The sequence below is a fragment of the Plecotus auritus genome (genome assembly GCF_963455305.1).
Source record: "Plecotus auritus genome assembly, chromosome: X".
NCBI classification, from domain to species: domain Eukaryota; kingdom Metazoa; phylum Chordata; class Mammalia; order Chiroptera; family Vespertilionidae; genus Plecotus; species Plecotus auritus.
In genome coordinates this window covers 113,656,809-113,680,551 of record NC_137784.1, presented here as the reverse complement: position 1 = coordinate 113,680,551, position 23,743 = coordinate 113,656,809, and the positions used below count along the sequence as shown (strand labels likewise).

General features: G+C 41.0%; 1 pseudogene across 1 annotated transcript; it reads right to left on the bottom strand.

Moving 5' to 3' along the window:
- Positions 1–2,675: 2,675 nt before the first annotated feature.
- LOC308240247 (non-POU domain-containing octamer-binding protein-like) lies at positions 2,676–22,197 on the bottom strand (annotated as a pseudogene). Its single transcript has 2 exons — positions 22,135–22,197; positions 2,676–4,026 (listed from the first exon to the last, which is right to left on the bottom strand). The product of its transcript is annotated as a non-POU domain-containing octamer-binding protein-like (transcript).
- Positions 22,198–23,743: the final 1,546 nt, after the last annotated feature.

The following is a 23,743-nucleotide window of genomic DNA, read 5'->3' as shown; positions in this document are numbered from 1 at the left end:
AGATTATTATGCTAAGCAAAATAAGCCAGTCAGAGAAGGACAAATATCACACGATCTCACTTATATGTGGAATCTAATGAACAAAATAAACTGACAAATTGATCCAGAGGCATGGATGCATGGAACAGTCTGACAGATCTCAGAGGGGAGAGGGTGGGGGGAACAGGAAGAAATTAACCAAACTGTTATGCATACTAGTACTAGAGGCCCGGTGCACAAATTCATGCATGGGTGGGGTCCCTCGGCCTGGCCTGCAATCAGGGTTGATTGGGGCCAGCCGGCCAGGGGGAGGGACGACAGGAGGTTGGTCAGCCATGGGATCTTGGCTGTGGGAGTGCACTTACCACCAGGGGGCAGCTCCTGTGTTGAGCATCTGCCCCCTGGTGGTCAGTGCGCACCATAGTGACCGGTCAACCGGTCATTGGGTCAACTAATCATAATGGTTGCTTAGGCTTTTATATATATAGATATGCATAGTCCATGGACACAGAAAATAGTGTTGTGAAGGCCAGTGGTGGAGCAGGGGCTGGGTGGAGGGGGGGAAAGAGGGTGAAATGTGGGACATCTGTAATACTGTCAACAATTTAAATAAATAAATAACTAATTTTTTAAATGGCAGTACAACCAGGACTTAGTTATCTATGAAAGGGCAGATGTAGGAAGGAGAGGAATCCTGGATGATCCCAAGGTTTCTGAGTCTAGATGATGAGGTTGTGGTAGTGCCCTCAGCTGAAATGAAAAAAGTGAGAAGAGGAGATGGTTTGGAGCAAAGGTGAAACATTTAGTTTTGAATATAGGGTATTTGAGGTAATGGTAGAACATCCAAGTAGAGATGATCCCCAAGTAGCTTGAAATATGGAATTGGAGCTTGGGTTAGAAGTTAAAGGTCATTAAACTCATTTTAATTCTGGATACTTTATACAAGGATGGTCCTCCAGTGACATGTTCATTTTTATTTAGCATTGATTTAAAGACATATTGTTTTCATAAAAAAATTGTGGTGTAAGACTTTGAATACAAGGGAGTAAACACTTAATTGACCTCAAAGCCAGAAAACATCAAGGAAAGGGTGGGAATGGCCCAAGTGAGTAATTACAAATTTTCTTTTCTGGAAAGAAAAGAGAGAAAAACCATGGTGTAATTTCCAGTTGTCCTTTCTTGGAGCTCTAATGCATAGAAGGATTTAGTGTCCTTGTTACCCAATGCAACCTTTCAAAGAACTGTTGGATGAGAATTTAGTAATGAACCTTTGGGAACACCTTGTATAGAATCCAGCTCCTCTGCAATTAATGCATTATGACAGCTGCCCGAATGATTTATATCAGGGTATCACATAACACCACCTCATTTGACAAAGAGAGAATGGGAAGATTGACAATATTTGCTGTGTTGTCTGTTACATACTAGCTCAGTATATGAAAGGCTATACCCCCTTAAGCATGACTGACAAAATTCTTGGACTTGCTATCCCACAAAAATCTCATCTCTGATTTCTGTGAGTCAAACTACTGGAAAATGTCCGAGTTGGGGAAAAAACAGCAGGTTTAGCAGATGTTCTGTTGTGCTATGCTCTTAGAAGAGAACAAGAGAGGAAATGGTTTTCTCTGGACACATTTATAGACAGAAGTACTGTGGGAGCTTTTTCTTCTAAACCAGTTTCCTGGTTTAGAAAACCAGGGGAAAAAATCAGGGCTGGTCATCAGGGAAACTTATAAAGTTTGTTTTTAGCCCTTTCACCTCTCTTCCTGTCTTCTGTTTCTTTCCTCACAACTAGTATTTTTTTTTAAGGTTTAAAATGTATTTTAATAATTTGATGCTGCATTGTTGCTCCATTTCTCAGAAAAACTCCAGAAGTATCATGGACAAATCAAACATGTTACACCAATTTAAAAAAATATATAGCATAGCTATCTAAAATGGGCAATGCTTAGAGCTACTGTCTGACCTTCAGCATACAGCAACCTTGTTCCCAAGACTGTACTAGGCCTATCAAGAAAAGCTGTGGACAGCAATATCAGACACAAAAGGGCCATTCTGGGGTTGTCCTTACCCAAGAAAAAAGTGGAGGCAAGTTAATACAAGATTTTTTAAAGATATACTAAAATGAAAATCTCTAAAAGAAAATGTCTTCCTTAGGACATGAAGGGATAATATATGGGACACAACAGAACCGTATGTATGTTATCTGTGATTTCTGTGGACATTTTTGCCTAAATTCCAACCTGGGAGTGAATGGAATTATGGGGCTAAGGTCATTGGGGGGTGTTTATGGTTTTTGTGGTATATGTGGCAGTGTCTCTGGGGTTGGGAAATTTAAGAATGAGAACACAAATAGGACAAGATAAACAAAGAAAGGAATGATCAAGATTAATGGGGGCTCTAACTGGATCCACTTTGCCATTGTTCCCCCCTCCCAGGCCCTCAGTAATCACATGGGACTTCAGGAATGCATCACAAAGTTATGATTAAATGATATACCACACAGAACTACTTTGTTAAATATTGCCCCTCCCTTGCCCGCTGCCTCTAGCATATTCCCTAGAGTAGTACAGGCAGGGAAGACCTAACTATTGGGAGGAATCTCTAACACTTTTCCAGGGTAGAATTCTGGCTAGCTCAAAAAGTGTCCTTCTCTTAAGCGTTTTGTGAAACTAGATACTTCAATTTTATTAGTATCAGCGATTTTTGTTTGGAGAAAATTCAGCTCCAGGATCTGCACAGTTGAATGCAGGAGGTGTTCCACCAATTGTTCCTATTCCTTCCATTGTAGCAGTGTGGACAAAACATTTGGTAGTTGGTAGGGTCAATCTCAGTTTCATCTGGCAACATAGTAGAAGGTCCTGGAGGAGCTGAAGTATCAGCAGCCACAGGAGCAGGGGGCATGGCACTTCTGTTGTTTATGCCCATAGCACCTTCCATAGTTGTCTGGCCCATTTCTATCTCCTGCTCTCTGGCATCAGGGAAGAACCCCTTGAATTCTTCCTGCTGTCATGGCCTCTCTTCTTCATGTTGTCTGTGCTCCTACCCTGGCCTGAGCTCCAGCTGCTTTCGTTTTTGCACTTCTTGATTACACAGTTTTTCAATCCTCCAAATTCTTTCATGATGCCTCATCAAATCCTGCCTCATTAGCATGACTTGGTGCTCATGGTGAGCAGCCTCCATCTCCAGTTTTTTTTATGAGCTTCCTTGATGTTGTGATCCACTTAGTCCTGTTGCTGCTTCTCCATCTCAATGAGTGCATTCCAGTGATTGGCATACTCATACTCAAAGGAACCAGGCTGTGCAAATCTAAGTGGCTGCTCCCACTCCTTGTGAAATTGCTGGTTCTTTATAACCAGCTTCTCTGGAAGTCCTCCTTCATCATCTAACTGGTCCATGGGCTCCACAGTCACAGGCAAAGGCAATGTGGTAAACAGGAAGGAGCCTTCACTCCTTCTGTCCAGAGCTTTCCAAGCAGCTGTCTTCCCTGAGAATTCAACAATGCCTTTTGCTGAGGGCCTTCCTCAATTATCCACAATAACTATTGCCCTCTCCATCTGGCTGGAAACAAAAAAAAGGCTTCCTCCAGCAGTTTGTTGGACACATACTGAGGAAGGTTTCAGACTGTAAGGGATACTCTATGGCAGGCAAAGTACACACGCAGCTGCTTTCCACGGAGTGGCATGTTGTCCAGCTCTACTTTAGCAATTTCTGCTAGAGTTTGTGTTTCCAAGCAGATAAAGCCAAAGCCCTTATCATTATGAATGAAGACTTTTCCTGCCTTCCCATATTTCTCAAATATCCCCTCACTTCCTCCTCAGTGATATCAGGAGAAAGATTGCACACAAAAAGCTGGTTACATTAGGTGAAGGTCTCTCCTGGCTTTCTAAAATTCTTCAGGTCAATATCCAGCCTTCATTTTGGCTGCTGGCTTGTTGCCCTTTTGCAGGTATTGGTGCAGTGGTGGCTGCTGCTATTGCTGCTGTAGTGATGATGATGCTGCCTTAGAGCACGGTTTTGCTTCTCCAAGTTAAAGGTTTTATTCTCCTTTTTGCACCCCTCTATCGACTGTTCTCACCTCACACTAATGGCGACCACAACTAGTTTCAATAGTCTACAGGCTTACTTCCAAGTGCCCAGAGCTATCACACAGCCCCAGATTTCCACTGTGAGGCCTCACTAAAACTAATAATAACTACTATGTATTGAGAAATGACAATGTGCCAGACATTGTGCTAGGTGCTTTATATAAGCATTATCTCAATTAGATCTCAAATGAACTTATGAGGTAAGTACTATTATTCACCTCATTTTATATATTAAGAAAGTGAAGCTTAAAGAGGTTAAATAGATTTTATTAAGGCACAAACTCAATAATGCCCTTTCCATTACATCACTTTAAGAAAGAAAAGGGCATGCCCTGGCCAGCCAAAGCAGTCATATCAACTCTAGCAATCAGAAGATTCTCACATCACATTTTAAAAAAACATTTTTATTGATTTTTAGAGTGAGAGGAAGGCAGAGAGAGAAACAACGATGTGAGAGAGAAACAAGGATCAGCTGCCTCCTGCACCACCCCAGGGGGGATTAAGCCTGCAACACGGGCATGTGCCCTGACAGAGAATGGAATCAGCAACCTTTTGGTGCACAGGACAACCCCCAACTAACTGAGCCACACTGGTCAGGGCTCGTATCATATTTTTCACCAATGAACTTGCCAAAAGATTTTAAATCTAGCCCTAAGACAGACTCCACTGATGGTCCAAAAGAAACTATAGAGATGTTTTCTATCGTTGATATGGGTAAAAGGATAGTTTGGGTGTGACAATAAATTTATAGGTGCTTTTGGATGAGGAAACTATAACACATATTTTCTGTGGTAACTTCAAGTGATTTTTTGAATTTGAACTTTATTTCTATCTAGCCCCTTCCATGATCAGCCTGTGATGGAGCTTTAATGCCAACATCCCTTTCATAATCTCTTTACTGATATATCAGTCTTAAGAGTGGCACAAGATTTGAGGGGCACTAAGAAAATTTAGGATTTTTATTTATCCCCCTATTAAATTGCAAGTCCTCTGAAAGGGTAGTCTATTGTCACTTCTTGAACAATCACACAGTTTCTTATTAATATTAGTTCATCCCATTGTTTTCCAATATGAAGGCTAAGAACCATGATTATAGTTCATGTTGGATGAAGAATTAGGGGCAAAGGACAAGCTGCAATTGGGGTTCTGGAAGGGAGCCACCAAGAGAAGCCTAGGCTCCTTCTCAAATTTATTGAGGGTCAGTGCTGGCCCTTAGCACATGGCTTTCTATATGGCTAATCAATACAGAGCTCAAACTAAGACCCATTGTCTTCTGTCTATGATTTGTAGGAAGCTGAAGGATGATCACATATGTATATATATACCTTGAGGAAGCTGACCCCTGCTGACCCACCCTGAGAAGGGCTTGGTTTCAAGGTGGTTGTCCAGCAGTAAACAGGGCTTGTACCAAGTATTTCACACTCTCTCACCTAGATCTCCCTGTGCTAAACAAGATGGATGGCTGAGATCTAGTGGGATTTACAGCCAGAAAAAGGCATTTTCTCTGTTTATTTACTTTTCAATAAAACTAAGTAGCCCACAAAAGAGTCAAACCAGTGAGTCTGCCCCTCTTTGGTATACACTAGGTTTGGCATTGTACCTGAAAGACATAGTCTTGGCCACCAACTTCCTTATCTTCAAACCATAGAATGACAGAGCAGTAGGAAGACTCCTAACTCACATAGTTCCACACTTAGTTTCACAAACAAGGGACAGAGCGGCTCAGAGAAGGAGATGGATTTGCTCAAAGTCATGAAGTGAGATAATTGTGGGCTAAAACCCAGATGTCCTGATTCCTGGATGAGTACTCTTCCACTCCACCACATTGTAACCTCATCACTGGTAGACCTCCAATTAGGGCCTCTTGGCTTACATCTGTTTCAGGTTCCAAAGTATTCTCCTAGCTGGCTTTTGGGGCTCACTTTGTAATCCAAGGCCGTTTGGATAGTGCCTTAGTGTCATCCTGGATTGTCCTTCCCAGATCAACTGAGATACAGGCCAGGATAGAACATTGCCACAAAATCAGTCCCCCCTGGCCTCTGCACTATGAGTAAAGGAAAATGAATGTCTCCGTCTTCTGTCTGGGGCTCTCAGATTGCTGAACAGATGTCTGTCTCAAAATGACTCCTTAGATACTAGGCAGGGAAAATATTGGTTACATGCCCTGGTAAGGGAACACGAGTTTTTATAGTGCCAAAGAGCCTCTGTTGCCTACCTCCCCCTCTTCCCCACAGGTCCAAATGTAAAAAATGTTGAATTTTCCTTGTCAAAGATGTGTACAGAGCCCACTACTTGAAATATTCTGGTTATCCCTCTGTTTTTGGAAAATTTGCTTTTTAAGTTCAAGCTTGAACTCTTCTCAGAAGACCTTACCTGTTCTTCCACCAGGCACTAGACTCTTGACACAGTTTTTCCATTCACATGAAATAACCAATATTTCCCCAGTCCTGACCAAAAAAAAAAAAAATGTCATTTTGTTTAGCCTTCTGTATTCCATATATTTGCATGCTTCTCCTCCCTGAACCCACCAGACTGTGGCAATGAATGGGCACTATTTTTGGAGCTAACCTAAGTGAAAGGACAGTGGCACTGGAGTGAGGAATTTGAAAAGGGATTCCTATGTCTCTGGTGCTAGGCTTGGCTCCTATTTCACTCTAAGCTGCAACTCAGTAAAAGTAATCATTTGGTGTTGCTGCCTAATGCTGAAGATGCTTAGTTCCTGCTGGGTCTACTTTCAACAGCTCAAATATAGCAGGGTACACAAGTTGGAGCATGTTCCTCAGGAAGGGTACATGACATATGGCCACTCACTTAGCAGGGCCAAAACTATTTTTCCATGGAGGCTGACAGCTCTGCTGAGGCCCTCTGGACCCGCTAGGCAGCCTTCCAAGATGGGAAAATCCATTTATTCTCCACCATCACCTCTACCATCAAAAAAAGAAGCTAGAGTGAGGCTGTCTTCTTACATAGTTCAAGTTAAGGATGGCCGTACATATACTCTATGTGATTCAAGGGACATGCATAGGACCAACTTTAGGCGAAGCTGAAAGAGGTGACCATCTACATATTCTGATATAATGGCTGTCCAGTAGGGCTGTAATTATTTCTCCTCCAAGGCCATTATGCTGACAGAAATCTTAGACCAGATAAGTAAGTTATGGATTCTGGCATCTCCACCATTTCCTTTTAAGGGAAACTACATGGCCCATGGTTCTTGCTGAAGAAAATAGCCCTAGACTATTCTTTGAAACTTGAATGGTTACTTCTTTAGTCATGGATGGACATCTGACCTGAGGGCACTGACTTTATTAACTGGTGGATGACTTTGTATGAAGTGGACTAGCTAGAAAGCCATGCTTAATAGGGCAATGGAAAGTAGCTAGGACACATCCTTGGAATGCAAGTATGAAAACACTGGGATTTTTAATTCATTGGTAGCAGAAGTATAAATGAAAAGGTACTAGACCAAAGCAGAGAACAACTGCAGTGTTGCTGCTTTTTAATGGAAGAACACTTGATAACATTCCAGCTATTGAAGAGATAATGAGAGTCAATCCCTAAAAACTCTCTTAGTTCCTGAATTATGCCAAATCCTGAGTTCCCCTTAGAAGTTTTGAAGGCACATTTATTTGTCTTCATGTAGTTGGGGGTCAGGCTGAAATATGCAAAAGGGATCCTTCTCTTGAGGGTAATGGGGAAAAACTCATAGCACCAGTGGACTCTTTTCCCTTGGAACTCAACTTAGACTATTGGTAAGCCTTGGTAAGCCCAGCAATTTCTTGCATGTCATGTAAAAGTCCCATCCTCAGTCCTTTTCTCTAATTCCATGCATCTGCCCAATTCTAGTCCAAGACTGATCATCACTTGATGTGGCCAGCTTCCCAGCAGGGTGACAAGAAGATCATCCTCTCTCTTTCTGAGCATTCCAACCCAGATCAATCCAATCAGGCAGTATACAAGAGCCTTCTGTCACCTTGCCTATAGTGGGAGGCATGCAAACTTAGCTTTTGCCTTTAGATCTAGGCCAACATGATTGCAGATTCCCAACTAAATTTTCAGGCCTTATACATGGTCCCCACACTGACTAGTGTGGGCACCAAGAGGGGCTGGGCACAAAGCCAGTGTTGATTTGTGGCAGCTCCAGAGGCCTTTCACGGCATAATAATTATCCTTCCAAGCCTCTTGCCACAAATAGCTAGCATGAGTGATTTTGCAATATTTTTTAAGTTGCATGGACAGTCCATGTTTGGGCTTGGTGTTGTGGACAGAATTGTGAAAGAACCCTACCTATCCCAGATTTTACCAAAAGCCAACCCTATCATCTTTTTTTTCAGTAAGGGGTGAATTAGCCTGTGTGGGGAAGCAGAGAAAGATAAATGATACAAGGCCACTGTTTGCAAATCTCTGGCAATCCATGGTGGAAAATATTTGTGACACAGATATTTGTACCATCATATGGTGAGAGCCCAATAGAATTTCTTCTAGAAAAAGAACCTAGATATTAGTCTCCCTCAAGTAGACCCATCTGAACCAGTTTTTGAAATTCACCCCTCCATTTTTGATATTTATGATGGAGATTGGCTAGGCCTGCACTGATGGAGAAAGGATGCTCTAGGTGACACCTCTAGAATCTCTGCAGATAGTGGGAGAAATGGCCATGGAAGTTATAGGATGATTCCAGAACCCAATGGACTAAGCCAAATCTCATTTCACTGCTGAATCCACACAACAAAAATCAATTTTGCAGCTTCAGTTACAGAAAAAGTGAAAACTTTGAAGTTATGTAACTCTTGATTTTTCTTAATGTACTGAAACTTCACGGAAAATTCTGGAGATAGAGAAAGGGAAGAAGAAAGCATTGAAACTGAACAAATAAATCACATACAAAATAATATTGCAAATATTTCTTTTTTTCTTTATTGATTAAGGTATTACATATGTGTCCTTATCCTCCCATTGCCCCCCACCCCCCACTCATGCCTTCACCCCCCTGTTGTCGGTGTCCATTGGTTAGGTTTATATGCATACATACAAATCCTTTGGTTGATATATCCACCTTGCCCCCAGCCTCCCCTACCTTCCCTCTGAGGTTTGACAGTCTGATCAATGCTTCTCAGTCTCTGAATCTATTTATGTTCATCAGTTTATGTTGTACATTATTTTCCATAAATGAGTGAGATCATGTGATATTTATCTTTCTGTGACAGGCTTATTTCACTTAGCATAATGCTCTCCAGGTCCATCCATGCTGTTGCCTACCGCAGCGTAGTATTCCATTGTGTAGATGTACCACAGTTTTTTAATCCACTCATCTACTGATGGGCACCTAGGCTGTTTCCAAATCTTAGGAATGGTGAATTGTGCTGCTATGAACATAGGGGTGCATATACCCTTTCTGATTGGTGTTTCTAGTTTCTTGGGATATATTCCTAGAAGTGGGATCACTGGGTCAAATGGGAGTTCCATTTTTAGTTTTTTGAGGAAACTCCATACTGTTCTCCACAGTGACTGCACCAGTCTGCATTCCCACCAGCAGTGCACCAGGGTTCCTTTTTCTCCACATCCTCACCAGCACTTGCCGTTTGTTGATTTGTTGATGGTTGCCATTCTGACAGGTGTGAGATGGTACTGCATTGTCCTTTTGATTTGCACCTCTCGGATGATTAGTGACTTTGAGCATGTTTTCATATGTCTCTTGGCCTTCCTTCTGTCTTCTTTCAAAAAGTATCTATTTAGGTCCGTTGCCCATTTTTTTATTGGGTTGTTTATCTTCCTTTTGTTAAGTTGTATGAGTTCCCTGTAAATGTTGGAGATTAAACCCTTGTCAGTGATAACTTTGGCAAATATGTTCTCCCATACAGTGGGCTTTCTTGTTGTTTTGTTGATGGTTTCTTTTGCTGTGCAAAAGCTTTTCATTTTGATGTAGTCCCATTTGTTTATTTTCTCTTTAGTTTCCATTGCCCTAGGAGCAGTATCAATGAAGAAATTGCTTCGGCATATGTCTGAGATTTTTCTGCCTGTGGATTCCTCTAGTATTTTTATGGTTTCCCATCTTATGTTTAAGTCCTTTATCCATTTTGAGTTTATGTGTATGGTGTAAGTTGGTGGTCTAGTTTCATTTTTTTCCATGTATCTGCCCAGTTTTCACAAAACCATTTATTGAAGAGGCTGTCTTGACTCCATTGTATGTTTATGCCTCCTTTGTCAAATATTAATTGAGCATAGTGGTTTGGGTCGATTTCTGGGTTCTTTATTCTATTCCAATGATCTATATGTCTGTTCTTGTGCCAGTACCAGGCTGTTTTGACAACAGTGGCTTTGTAATGCAGCTTGATATCTGATATTGAGATCCCACCTACTTTGTTTTTCTTTCTCAGGATTGCTGTAGCTATTCGGGGTCTTTTTTTATTCCAGATGAATTTTAGGAGAGTTCTTTCTAGGTCTGTGAAATATGCTGTTGGCATTTTAATGGGGAGTGCATTGAATCTATAGATTGCTTTGAGTACTATGGACATTTTAATGATGTTGATTCTACCAATCCATGAACACAGTATGTTCTTCCATCTGTTTATGTCTTCCTCTAGCTCTTTTTTCACTGTCCTATAGTTTTCCGCATACAGGTCTTTTACCTCCTTAGTTAAGTTTATTCCTAGGTATCTTAATTTTTTTGGTGCAATGGTAAGTGGGATTCCCTTTTTAGTCTCTCTTTCTGTAAGTTCATTATTGGTGTATAGAAATGCCATAGATTTCTTGCCATTAATTTTGTATCCTGCTACATTGCCGAATTCATTTATTAATAATTTTTTGAAGGAGTCTTTAGGGTTTTCTATGTACAGTATCATGTCATCTATGAATAAGGGCAGTTTTACTTCTTCTTTTCCAATTTGGATGCCTTTTATTTCTTCTTCTTGTCTGATCGCAATGGCTAGTACTTCCAGCACTATGTTGAACAGGAGTGGTGAGAGTGGCCATCCCTGTCTTGTTCCTGTTCTTAGGGGAAATGGTTTTAGATTTTGCCCATTGAGTATGATGATGGTTGTGGGTTTGGCATATATGGCTTTTATTATGTTCAGGTATGATCCTTCTATTTCCACCTTGTTGAGAGTTTTTATCAAGAAAGGGTGCTGAATTTTGTCAAATTCTTTTTCTGCATCAATTGATATGACTATTTGATTTTTATCTCTCAGTTTGTTTATGTGATGTATCACGTTTATTGATTTGCAGATATTGTACCATCCTTGCATCCCTGGGATAAATCCTACTTGGTCATGGTGTATGATCTTTCTGATGTACTGCTGAATCCGATTTGCTAGAATTTTGTTGAGCATTTTGGCTTCTATATTCATGGGGGATATTGGCCTGTAATTCTCTTTCATTGTGTTGTATTTATCTGTTTTTGGTATTGGGGTGATGCTGACTTCATAGAATGAGCTTGGAAGTGTTCCTTCCTCTTGAATCTTTTGGAATAGTCTTAGGAGGATAGGTTTTAGTTCTTCCTTGAATGTTTGGTAAAACTCCCCTGTGAAGCCATCTGGCCCCGGGCTTTTGTTTGCTGGAAGCTTTTTGATGACTGCTTCAATTTCTTCCATAGCTATTGGCCTATTGAGATGTTTAGATTCTTCCTGATTGAGTTTTTTTGGAAGATTGTATTTTTCTAGGAATATGTCCATTTCCTCCAGGTTGTGTAGTTTGTTAGAATAGAGTTGTTCATAGTATTTTTTAACAATCCTTTGTATTTCTGTGGGGTCTGTTGTTATTTTGCCTCTTTCATTTCTGATTTTGTTTATTTGGGTCCTCTCTCTGCTTCTTGGTGAGCCTGGCTAGAGGTTCATCAATCTTGTTTATCCTTTCAATGAACCAACACTTGGTTTCATTGATCTTTTGTATTGGTTTTTGTTGTTGTTGTTTGGTTTTTTTTGTGTGTGTGTTTTTTTTTGTCTCTATATCATTTATTTCTGCCCTAATCTTTATTATCTCCTTCCTTCTGCTCACTCTGGGCTTTTCTTGTCGCTCTCTTTCTAATTCTTTAAGTTGTAGGGTTAGATTATTTACTACCATTTTTTCTTGTTTTTTTTTGGGGGGGGGGTGGTTAGGTAGGCCTGTAGAACTATAAACTTCCATCTCTGGACTGCTTTCATTGTGTCCCATAGATTTTGAATTGTGTTTTTATTGTCATTAGTTTTCAGGATGTTTTTAATTTATTCTTTGATCCCTTTGGTAACCCAATTATTATTTAATAGCATGCTATTCAACTTCCAAGTGTTTGAATTTTTTGGATTTTTTTTATTGGAGTTTATTTCTAATATTATGGTATTGTTGTCTGAGAAGATGCTTGATATGATTTCAATCTTCTTGAGTTTGGGGAGACTTTGCTTGTGACCCAATATGTGGTCTATTTTTGAAAATGTCCCATGTGCACTTGAGAAGAACATATATTCCGTGGCTTTGGAGTGAAATGTTCTGAAGATGTCAATTAAGTCCATCTGATCTTGTGAGTCATTTAAGATTGTTGTTTCTTTGCTGATTTTTTGTCTAGAGGATTTATCCAGTGATGTCAGTGGTGTATTAAAGTCCCCTACTATGATTGTATTGTTGTCAATCTCTCCCTTGATATCTTCCAGGAGATTTTTTTTTATGTATTTTGGTGCTCCTGCATTGGGTGCATATATGTTTATCAGGGTCATATCTTCTTGTTGTATTGAACCCTTTAGTATTATGAAGTGGCCTTCCTTATTTCTTGTTATGCCCTTCACTTTGAGGTCTATTTTGTCAGATATAAGTATTGCTACCCCAGCTTTTTTTTTAATTTCCATTTGCCTGAAAGATATTTTTCCATCCCTTCACTTTCAGTCTGTGTGAGTCCCTTGTTCTAATGTGGGTCTCTTGTAGACAGCATATATATGGGTCATGTTTTTTTATCCATTCAGCCACTTGATGTCTTTTGATTGGAGCATTTAGTGCATTTATGTTTAAAGTTATTATTGATAGGTACTTGTTTGTTACCAATTTTATTTTTGTGCCTATGTTCCTTCTTACCTTTTTATTTCTTCTTTTACACCAGTCCCTTTAGTATTTCTTGCATTGCTGGCTTGGTATTGATAAACTCCCTTAGCCTTTTTTTTTTTTTGTCTGTGAAATTCCTTATTTCCCCTTCAATTTTGAATGATAGCCTTACTGGATAGAGCATTCTTGGATTCAGTCCCTTGCTTTGCATCACTTTGTAAATTTCCTTCCACATATTTATTGGATTTATCTCTACCACTTATGAATTGGACAAGGATGAAGTGACATATTGGGTTCACAATTGAAGAGTTCATATGCCCTCTTGCTTTTTCTCCACTTACTATCTGAGTTTGGTTTTAAAGTGATTTATGTGACACTTCTAGAATATCTGATTAGTTTACATTTTATAGTCAAAAACAGATAGGGAGTCACCTATGGCAAGGCCAGGCTTAATAATCCTGTTCAAGACAGGAGGAGCCATTGGCCAGATGGTTCTTCCTTCTTGAGCCCCTCAGAACTCATATGAGCTTGTTTGCCTCCCTAACTGGACCAGCAACCTGGGCTCCATGTCTTATTCAACTGTCCCAAGAGTATCTTCATTTGTCAATGGCCCTACTCTCCGAAGTACCCGTTACCAGATACATGAAATCAGGTTTAATTTTAGAAGCACAGAACATCTGAGCCAGAAAAGTCCTTAAAAACCACCTTTCCCTGAAGAATGTGAAAAATAACTATAGAACAAATAATAAGAATTAGCAGATTACCATTTTGCAACCATATTAAAAATGGATTCAGGCAATGACCAACAATATATGCTGAAACTTTAGGGCACAAGACCATGATAGTTTGATATTTTGTTTATGGTGGTATCTGCCCAGTTTCTCCATTGTCAATGTATTTTTCCCCTTTAAAATTTCAAACCTAACATCACTGGCAATGGAGCAAACTTATGTATGTGGCTCTTAATGTAATGAGTCAGTAAGGACACCTTATTTATGCAGCATCTTTAAACTTAAAAGCCAAGAAAAAAGTACCTTTTTGTAAAAATTGGGAAATTGATACCCAAAGAGGAGAAGGAACTGAATAAAAAAACTGGAATTAGCCTCCTAGTGTGCCATCTAGTTCCAACCGTGATGATGTTGCTGCTGATACATTCATTTTTTAAACAAATTTTTTATGAGTTCCTGTTATGTCCTAGGTATTGTGCTTGGCACTCTGGAGTCATCAGTGAATAACAAAAGATCTCTGCCTTCATAGGGCTTATATTTATCTTCATATTTTTCATGTTTACTCTCTTCATTCCCATTATTATTCTTGCCATTTCATTGTATTTAGCATCTTTTAAATTTGTGGTCCTTTGCAGAGAGACTCCTAAATGGATATACCTCCAGGACATGGCACAGAGTAGGTGCTTAATAAATAGTTGTTGAATTAATGAATGTGCGTGTGTGTGCACACAGGTTAAGACTGTGTGTATATCACCACTCCATGTCTGCACTTTAGATCAATTTATTCCCCCTTCTTGGAATAGAATCTCCACTTCTACTTTATCCTTTAAGGAAGCCTCATTTCTTCAATGACATCTTCCCAAGAGGATCTACCCTCTTAACAACTAAAGTGTTTACCACTCATTTGATTCTCATCATGCACAGTATTATGACAGTTTGGGGATTGTTGTTTTGTTGTTTTATTTTTTAAATTTTATTTATTTTCTCTTTATTTTATTTTTTCCATCATCACTTATCCCCGCTAAACCCTCTTCCACCTCCACTGACACCCCTTTTGCTCTGCAATCACCACACTGTTGTCCATGTCCATTAGTTCTTTCTAATTTTCTTTCTTTTTTGCTCAATGCCTCCAACCCCCACAACAACCCAGAGCTGTTTGCCTGCTCTCTATCTATGAGTCTGTCTCTATTTTGCTTGTTAGTTCAGTTTGTTCACTAAATTCCACATATGAGTGAAATCATATAGTACTAGTCTTTCTCTGACTGGTTTATTTCACTTAACATAATGTTCTCCAGGTCCATCCATGCTGTTGCAAAGGGTAAAATTTTCTTCCTTTTTACGGGCAAGTAGTATTCCATTGTGTAAATGTACCATAGCTGTTTTATCATCTACTGGACACTTCGGCTGCTTCCAAATCTTGGCTATTATAAATAATGCTGCAATGAACATAGGGGTGCATATATTTTTTTCATCTCACCGCTGTCATTTGCTGACTGCATGACCTTAATCAAGTCACTGAACCTCTGATCCCTAGTTTCTATCAAAGAGAATAATAATGGTACTACCTCCAAGAACATTGTGAAGATTAAATGGAGTGATACATGCAGAGCACTTGGAACAGTGACTGGCACTTAGTTGGTGCTCTGTCAGTGATAGGAGAGAAATTTCCAAATCAAAATATCTGGACACTGGTGGAATTCTAAAATGGCATCAGAGTAAGTGGAAGCTGCACTGAGGCTCTCCTAGGACAAAACTGGAATTACACCAAAATACAGGAAAACCATTCTGAATAATCAACTGAAGACTAGCTGGAGAGAACCTTGATAACCAAGGATGGAAAGTGGAGACTGCATAGAGACTAGTAGGAAGTGTGGAGGCGAGAAAGGGCTGACTGAGCTCCCACAGACAGCAACTTAAGTTCCAGAGGCATATTTCAGCTGTGGTGGTTTCCACTGAGAACTCTGGTGTCTAAACCCCAAACTGGGCTTTCAGCCCAGAGCACCTAAACTGCAAAGGGTGCCCACATAATATCCAGCTATGAAAAGCAGCAGGGTTGTGTCTGCCAGAGAGAGATGGCTGAAAATGCAGGCACCCTCTTAAAGGGCCAATCCACAAAATTCCTTGTGCAGCTACTCACCTTGGGCTCCAGCAGGGGGAGGACAGAGTGGACTAGAGCTGTGTGAGCAGAATCCAGGGTTGGGGGCTCTGAGGTTACAGCTTGGAAGGCAGCCACCCAAGTTTCCTGTGCTGAGCCACTCCCTCATACTGCAGAGGATGTCTTTCTCCAGCACACCTTTACCATCTAGGCAGCTTTTACCTTGGGGGGAAGCAATTGCTCCACCCTATTAGGAAACCTCTTGCCTACCCAATGGTCGATAGCCTGAGGCTAATCAAGATTGAATAACAATCAGACTACAGACAGAGGCAGATCTCTGGAGCCTTTGAGTCTTTGCCTGATTTTCTTCCCGGGGATGGGAAAAGTAGACATTGGTGCACATTTTGGTTCTTTCCAAAGGCACCCAGCCCCAGCAGAGGGAGCCACAAATAGTGGATTGCTGATAGCTCTACATAGGGTACTCAGGGCCAATTACAAACAGCATCTGACATTGTCCTGCCCTAGAGATTGGGAGTCATAGCAGATCTACCTAATACATAGACAGGCAGCCTAAATGGGAAAATAAGGAAAACAGGCCCCAAATAAAAGAATAAGAGAATTCTCAAAAAGAAGAGCTAAATGAAATGGAGATATGAAATTTATCAGATATAGAGCTCAGAATATGATGGCAAGGATTCTCAACAGCATGAGAAAATATATAGTAATTATTAGAGACCAGGAAATGAAAGAATAACATTAGGCCCAGCTGGCAAGGCTCAGTGATTGAACGTCGACCTATGAACCAGGAGATAACAGTTTGAATTCCCGGTCAGGGCACATGCTTAGGTTGTGGGCTCGATCCGCAATGTGGGGCATGCAGGAGGCAGTTGATCAATGATTCTCTCTCATCATTGATGTTTCTATCTGTCTCTCCCTCTCCCTTCCTCTCTGAAATCAATAATAAAAATATTTTTAAATAAATATTCATTGTTCAGATTACTACAGTTGTTCCTCTTTTTACCCCCATAGCTCCCCTCCACCCCTTCCCACCCCACCCTCTGCCCTTACCCCCCACTGTCCTCATACATAGGTGTATTATTTGTGTCCAGTCTCTTCCTGCCCCCCTACACCCTTCCCCCCCCCAAGGAATATCAGTCCACTGCCTTTCAATGCCCCTGATTCTATTATATTCACCAGTTTATTCTGTTCATCAGATTTTTTATTCACTTGATTTTTAGATTCACTTGTTGATAGATATGTATTTGTTGTTCATACTTTTTATCATTACCTTTTTCTTCTTCTTCCTCTTCTTAAAGAATGCCTTTCAGCATTTCATATAATACTGGTTTGGCAGTGATGAACTCCTTTAGCTTTTTCTTATCTGTGAAACTCTTTATCTGACCTTCAATTATGAATGATAGCTTTGCTGGGTAGAGTAATCTTGGCTGCAGGTTCTTGCTATTCATCACTTAGTATATTTCTTGCCACTCCCTTATGGCCTACATAGTTTCTGTTGAGAAATCAGCTGACATTTGTATGGGTACTCCATTGTAGGTAACTACCTGTTTTTCTCTGGCTGCCTTTAATATTCTCTGTTGTCTTTTGCTCTTGGCATTTTAATTATGATGGGTCTTAGTGTGGTCCTCTTTGGATTCCTTTTGTTTGGGGTTCTCTGAGCTTCCTGGACTTGTAAGTCTATTTCTTTCACCAGGTGGGGGAAGTTTTCAGTCATTATTTCTTCAAATAGGTTTTCATTATCTTTCTCTCTCTCTTCTTCTGGCACCCCCATAATTCGGATATTGGTACATTTGAAGTTGTCCCAGAGGCTCCTTACACTATCTTCATATTTTTGGATTCTTTTTGCTTTTCTGGTTGGGTGTTTTTTGCTTCTTTATATTTCAAATCTTTGACTTGATTCTTGCAATCCTCTAGTCTGCTGTTGGATCTCTGTATATTATTTTTTATTTCAGTCAGTGTATGCTTAATTTCTAGTTGGTCCTTTTTCATATCCACAAGGGTATCACTAAATTTATCGGCTGTTTCTAGAAAACTCTTGGAAAACCTTATAACCATGGTTTTGAAGTCTATATCCCAGGGGTCGGCAAAGTTTTTGACTCGAGGGCCACAATGGGTTCTTAAACTGGACCGGAGGGCTGGAACAAAAGCATGGATGGAGTGTTTGTGTGAACTAATATAAATTCAAAGTAAACATCATTACATAAAAGGGTACGGTCTTTTTTTTATTTCAACAGTTTTATTCATTTCAAACATTTTAAAAAGAAGAATGTGAACACTAATTATTATAATTTGAAACTTCAAAAAATGGAGGAATCATAGCACAATAACATACCTTATATTGAAGATGGCAAAGGCAAAATAAAATTGCCTAACAAAGGAAAGGTACAAAAGCCTTTCAAATTAAACTTAAATATAATAAAAATAATTTAAAACTAAAACAAATAGAAAAGAACAAAATGTGTAAACAGTAAATTAAACATTTTCTTTAGTGCAACTTCCAAATTATGCCCGGGACGTAGATGTAGATGGCAATGTAGACTGGGATGAAAGGTTTTTGGTCTTTAAAACATCAACTTCAGTGGGAACAGTGTTGTTGGTCTCCTTTTTAGCTAATGCTCTGATACTGTGCTCTCCAGGGGCGTGTCTCCCTACATCACCATGATAACGTGTCTACGCATTCCCAGGGTGATGTTGGGGGATGTGTCCGCTGGCATTACAAGGAGCCTCTGGAAGATTGAGAGGTTGTTCCTTCTACTGAATGGGCGGATATAAATCCGCCCACTCAGAAGAAGGAGCTGCAGCCATGTTTCCCGACATTGCCATGTTAACACTGCTGCTGGTGAAGGAGCGGAGGGGAGAGCAAGAGAACCCTCGCTCTTTTGGCTCCGCGGGCCGGATAGAACAGCCGAATGGGCCGGATCTGGCCCGCGGGCCGTAGTTGGTCCACAGCTGCTATATCCTGTAGTTTGATTTCCTCCATTTCTTTCAACTGTGGCCTGTTTCCGTGTCTCCGCATTTTGGCTGCTTCCCTGTGTTGATAGAGTGGCTTTGTGTGCTAGCTGTCCTATAGGGCCCAGTGGCTCTGCTCCCCAGTTACCTGAGGTGGACACTCTTGGTTGACCCCTTTGTGGTCTGTGTGCACAGTCTTGTTGTAGTTAAGCCTTGATTGTTGTTGGTATCACTGGGAGGGATTGACCTCCAGGCCAACTGGCTGTGAGGATCAGCTATGTCTACGCTGGGAGAACTTCTGTGCTGGAGACACCCTTATGAGACAAGACTTGCTTCAGTGGGGCTTTGGTGCTCACTGAGTCTGCTCCCTGAGTGTGTCCCTTATGGATCTGAGGAGTTGTAATCTGGAACGTCCCACTCTGACTACTGGGTACACTGGTTCTTGGATCTCCAAGGAGGTGCTAATTTAGCCTTTGCCTGAGGCCACCCAGCAGGAGCTATGGAGAGATCTGCAGATTCCTCTTCTTTGTTTGGGTTTTGGAGGTGCCCAGATGAGGCCCAGCTGTGAAGCAATGCAGGCTGCTTTGGGGCCTTGGGCCTTCTTTTGGATGTTCTGGGTCTCTCTGATTCAGCTGCAGTTTGTTAGGTAAGTTTAGATTTCAAAGGACCAGGCCATTCATATGCAAAAGCCTCTGTGCACAGCTTGGATGGGGCGGAGTCTCAGGGTGGAGCAAACAGCAATGGCTTCCCATCAGCCCTGACCTAAGAGGCCCCCGGGTCTCAGTGTCTCTCGGTAATCACTGCAAGTACCTCTGAGAGAAAGCCGCCCTCAAGTTCCACCCAATGCCAGACAGTCCAGTTTCTCCCTGTATGAGTCTGGGTCCCCAGAGTTTCACCCAGAACTGGAATTCAGAGCAGTCAGGAGCTTGTGTCTCCCTCCCAATTGAAAAGGACAGCTGCATACTCAGCTACCAGCCCTCTCCATGCTCGTGCCTCCGTACCTCTGCACTTTACTTCCACAGCTCCTCTGAGTCTCAGTGTGCTTTTCTCTTTCCTTCTAGTTGTAGAATTTCCACTCAGCCAGCCTTCCTGTGGTTCTGGATGATGTCCATTTTGTCTTTTAGTTGTAGTTTTGAAGTGGTTGTGCGAGGTAGCAAGTTCAGGTGTTTACCTATGCTGCCATCTTGGTTTTACCCCTGAAAATATTTTTTAAAAAGTTAAAAGAAAAGAACATATTGGAAGGAATACACAGGAGATTAGGGGAAGGCAAGGATTGGATCAGTAAATTAGAAGACAGGGTAGGAAAAAACCACTCAATCAGAGAACCAAGAAATAAAAAACAATGAAAACACAGGAGGGAGCTGTGGGAAAACATGAAATGAAATAACAATATTCACATCATAGGAGTGCCAGACGATGACAACAGTGAGCAAAGGATAGAGAACCTGTTTGAAGAAATAATGGCAGAAACTTCCCTAATGTGGTGAAGGAAAAAGTCATAGAAGTTCAGGAAGCGTATGGATTCCCAAGCAAGGATAACCCAAACAGGCCCATATCCAGACATATCATAATTAAAATGCCAAAAATTAAAGACAAAGAATCTTAAAGGCATCAAGAGAAAAGCAACTTGTTACCTACAAAGGAGTTCCCATAAGGCTGTCAGCTGATTTTTTATCAGAAACTCTACAAGCCAGAAGGGAATGGCATGAAGTATTCAAGGTAATGAAAAGCAAGGATCTAAAACCAAGATTACTATATTCAATAAGGCTATCATTCAAAATAGATAGTGAAATAAAGAGCTTCCCAGACCAAAAAAAAAGGCTAAAGGAATTTATCACCACCAAATTAGCACTGCAAGAAATGCTAAAGGGACTATTGTAATGCTACCATCAACAAATCAACAAATGACAAGTGCTGGTGAGGATGTGGAGAAAAGGGAACCTTAGTACACTGCTGGTGGGAATGCAGACTGGTGTAGCCATTATGGAAAACAGTATGGAGTTTCCTCAAAAAATTAAATATGAAACTGCCATTTGACCCAGTGATCCCACTTCTAGGAATATATCTTAAGAAACCCAAAACACCAATCAGAAAGAATGTATGCACCCCTATTTTCATAGCAGTATAATTTACAATAGCTAAGATCTGGAAACAGCCCAAGTGCCTATGAGTAGATGAGTGGATAAAAAAGCTGTGATACATTTACACCATAGAATACTATACAGCAGTAAAAAAGAAGGATTTCTTACCCTTTGAGATAGCATGGAGAGACCTGGAGAGTATTATGCCAGTCAAAATAAGCCAGTCAGAGAAAGACAAGTATCACATGATCTCACTCATATGTGGAATCTAATGAACAAAATAAACTGATGAACAAAATAGATCCAGAGATATAGAAGCATGGATCAGTCTGTCCAATCTCAGAGGGAAGGTGGGGATGGGTGGGAGGAGATCAACCAAAGACACAGACAACCCATGGACTTCAGAACTATTGGTAAAGGCCTGGGGTAGGGGGTGACAGCAGGCTAGAAGAGTTCAATGGGGGAAAAACAGAGGCCTGTATAATACTTTCAACAATAAAGATTTTTTTAAAATATTGGGACACTGAAGAACACATGTCCTTTGGGGGATTCAGGGTTTTAGAATGTTTGAGATTGGGGCTTTTCTAGAAGTCAGTTTCTGTGCCTAAGAGGTAGCTTGCATTCTGCTCTTTGCCACCTAGTCCTGAAAACTCTGCCCAATGGCTTGGTCAAGTACAAATTTACCGCTTATTGGGGAAAAATGAGGCTCACAGACATTAGGACCTGGCAGGAAGCTCAGAATGTAGCTAATGCAATCAACCTCCTCCCACCTTCATGCATAAACACCCAAAGGAACCAGAAGCTCAGAAAAAGAAAGTGTATTGCTCAAAGTTACACATTAATCTCATAGTGGAGCATTGGTTTTTTTCCTCTTAATCTTTCACCTGAGCCTTTATTAGTAAGCATTTAGAAAGAAAATGTGTGCAGCACAAAAGAGATAGTTAAAAAACCACAAATCTAGGACACTTAAGCTATTACCTCAGTGTCTCAACTTCAGAACTATTGACATTTTGTGCCAGATAACTCTTTGTTGCGGGGACTTTCTTATGCATTGTAAGATGTTTAGAAGCATCCCTGGCCTCTACCCACCAGATGTCAATAGTAAAAATGTTTCCAATGTTGCTGAATGCTCTATGCAGCAGGCGGGGGCGGGGGGTGGGGGGGCGGCGGCTGGGGGCAAGTGGCAAAATCACCTCAGGTTGAGAACCATTGCTGAATAGGAGCAGCACTATAAACTCAGCTTCCTCTTTGGCCATCTTCTGAACTCTTAACTATACTTTCTCCAGTGGTGATATAAGCCAGCCTCATGGTTGATGGCTCCCATGTGTGCATCTCTAGCTTTGACCTCTTCTACCCACTCTTGTTTCATATATTCACTGCCTACTTGACATCTTTCTTGCACATGTCATAGGCATCTCAGACAGTATGTTCAACACCAAACTCCTGATTCTTGACTCTGCCCTTTTCCCATCTTATTCTTGCTTATATTCATTCATTCATTCATTCATTCATTCATTCTTACATTTATACAATATTGCAAACCTACTGTATGAATTTCCTGTGGCTGCTGTAACAGATTACCGCAAACTTGGTAAGGCTTAAAACAATAGAAATTTATTCTCTTATAGTTCTGAAGGCCAGAAGTCCCAAATCAAGGTCTCAGTAGAACTGTCCTCTCTCCAAAGGCTCTAGGAGAGAGTCTTTCCTTGCCTCTTTCAATTTATGGTAGTTACAGGCATTTCTTGACTTGTGGCTGTGTCACTCCAGTCTCTGACTCTGTCTTCATATAGCCTTCTCATTTTCCTCTCTCCTCTGTATGTCTCTTGTAAGGACACTTGTCATTGGATTTAAGGCCCAACCAAATAATTCATATGATCTCATCTCAAGACCTTTAACTTAATTACATCTGCAAAGACCCTTTTTCCAAATATGGTCACACTCAGAGGTTCTTGAGGTTAGGACATGGACATATATTTTAGGGGCCATTATTCAACTTATCATGCCTATTATGTACCAGGGATGTTATAAGCACTGAGGATGTAGTAGAAAACAAAGCAAAGTCCCTGATCTCATGGAAATTACACTATATTATAGGGATATAGATAATAAATAGATAGCTATTTAATACATGACCCAGAATATACAATGTAATGCCAGGATGTAATCTGTAATTAACATAATGATATAATAATATGATAATATAATATAGTCTATAATAATAAAAGCATAATATGCTAATTAGACCAGAGAGACAAACGACCTTCCAGATGTCATTGCGGATGTCCTTACAGACAAAGCCACGGCAGTGGGGGCAGAGGCAGAGGCAGTTAGGGGAGGCAGGCCAAGTGGTTAGGGGCAATGAAGCAGGCAGGCAAGTGGTTAGGGGTGATGAGGCAGGCAGGCAAAGGCAGGTAGGGGCGATCAGGCAGGCAGGCAGAGGTGTTAGGGGTGATCAGGCAGGCAGGTGAGTAGTTAGGGGTGACCAGGCAGGCAAGCAGAGTGGATAGGGGCAATTAGACAGGCAGGCGAGTGGTTAGGCACAATCAGACAGGCAGGCAAGTGGTTAGGGGTGATGAGGCAGTCAGGGAGAGGCATAAGGGGCGATGAGGCAGGCAGGCGAGCAGTTAAGGGTGATCAGGTAGGCAGGCAGAGTGGTTAGGGGCAATCAGGCAGGCAGGTGAGTGGTTAGGAGCGATGAGGCAGGCAGGCAGAGGCAGTTAGGGGCAATCAGGCAGGCAGGCGAGTCGTTAGGGGCAATGAGGCAGGCAGGCAAGTGATTAGGGATGATCAGGCCTAAACCGA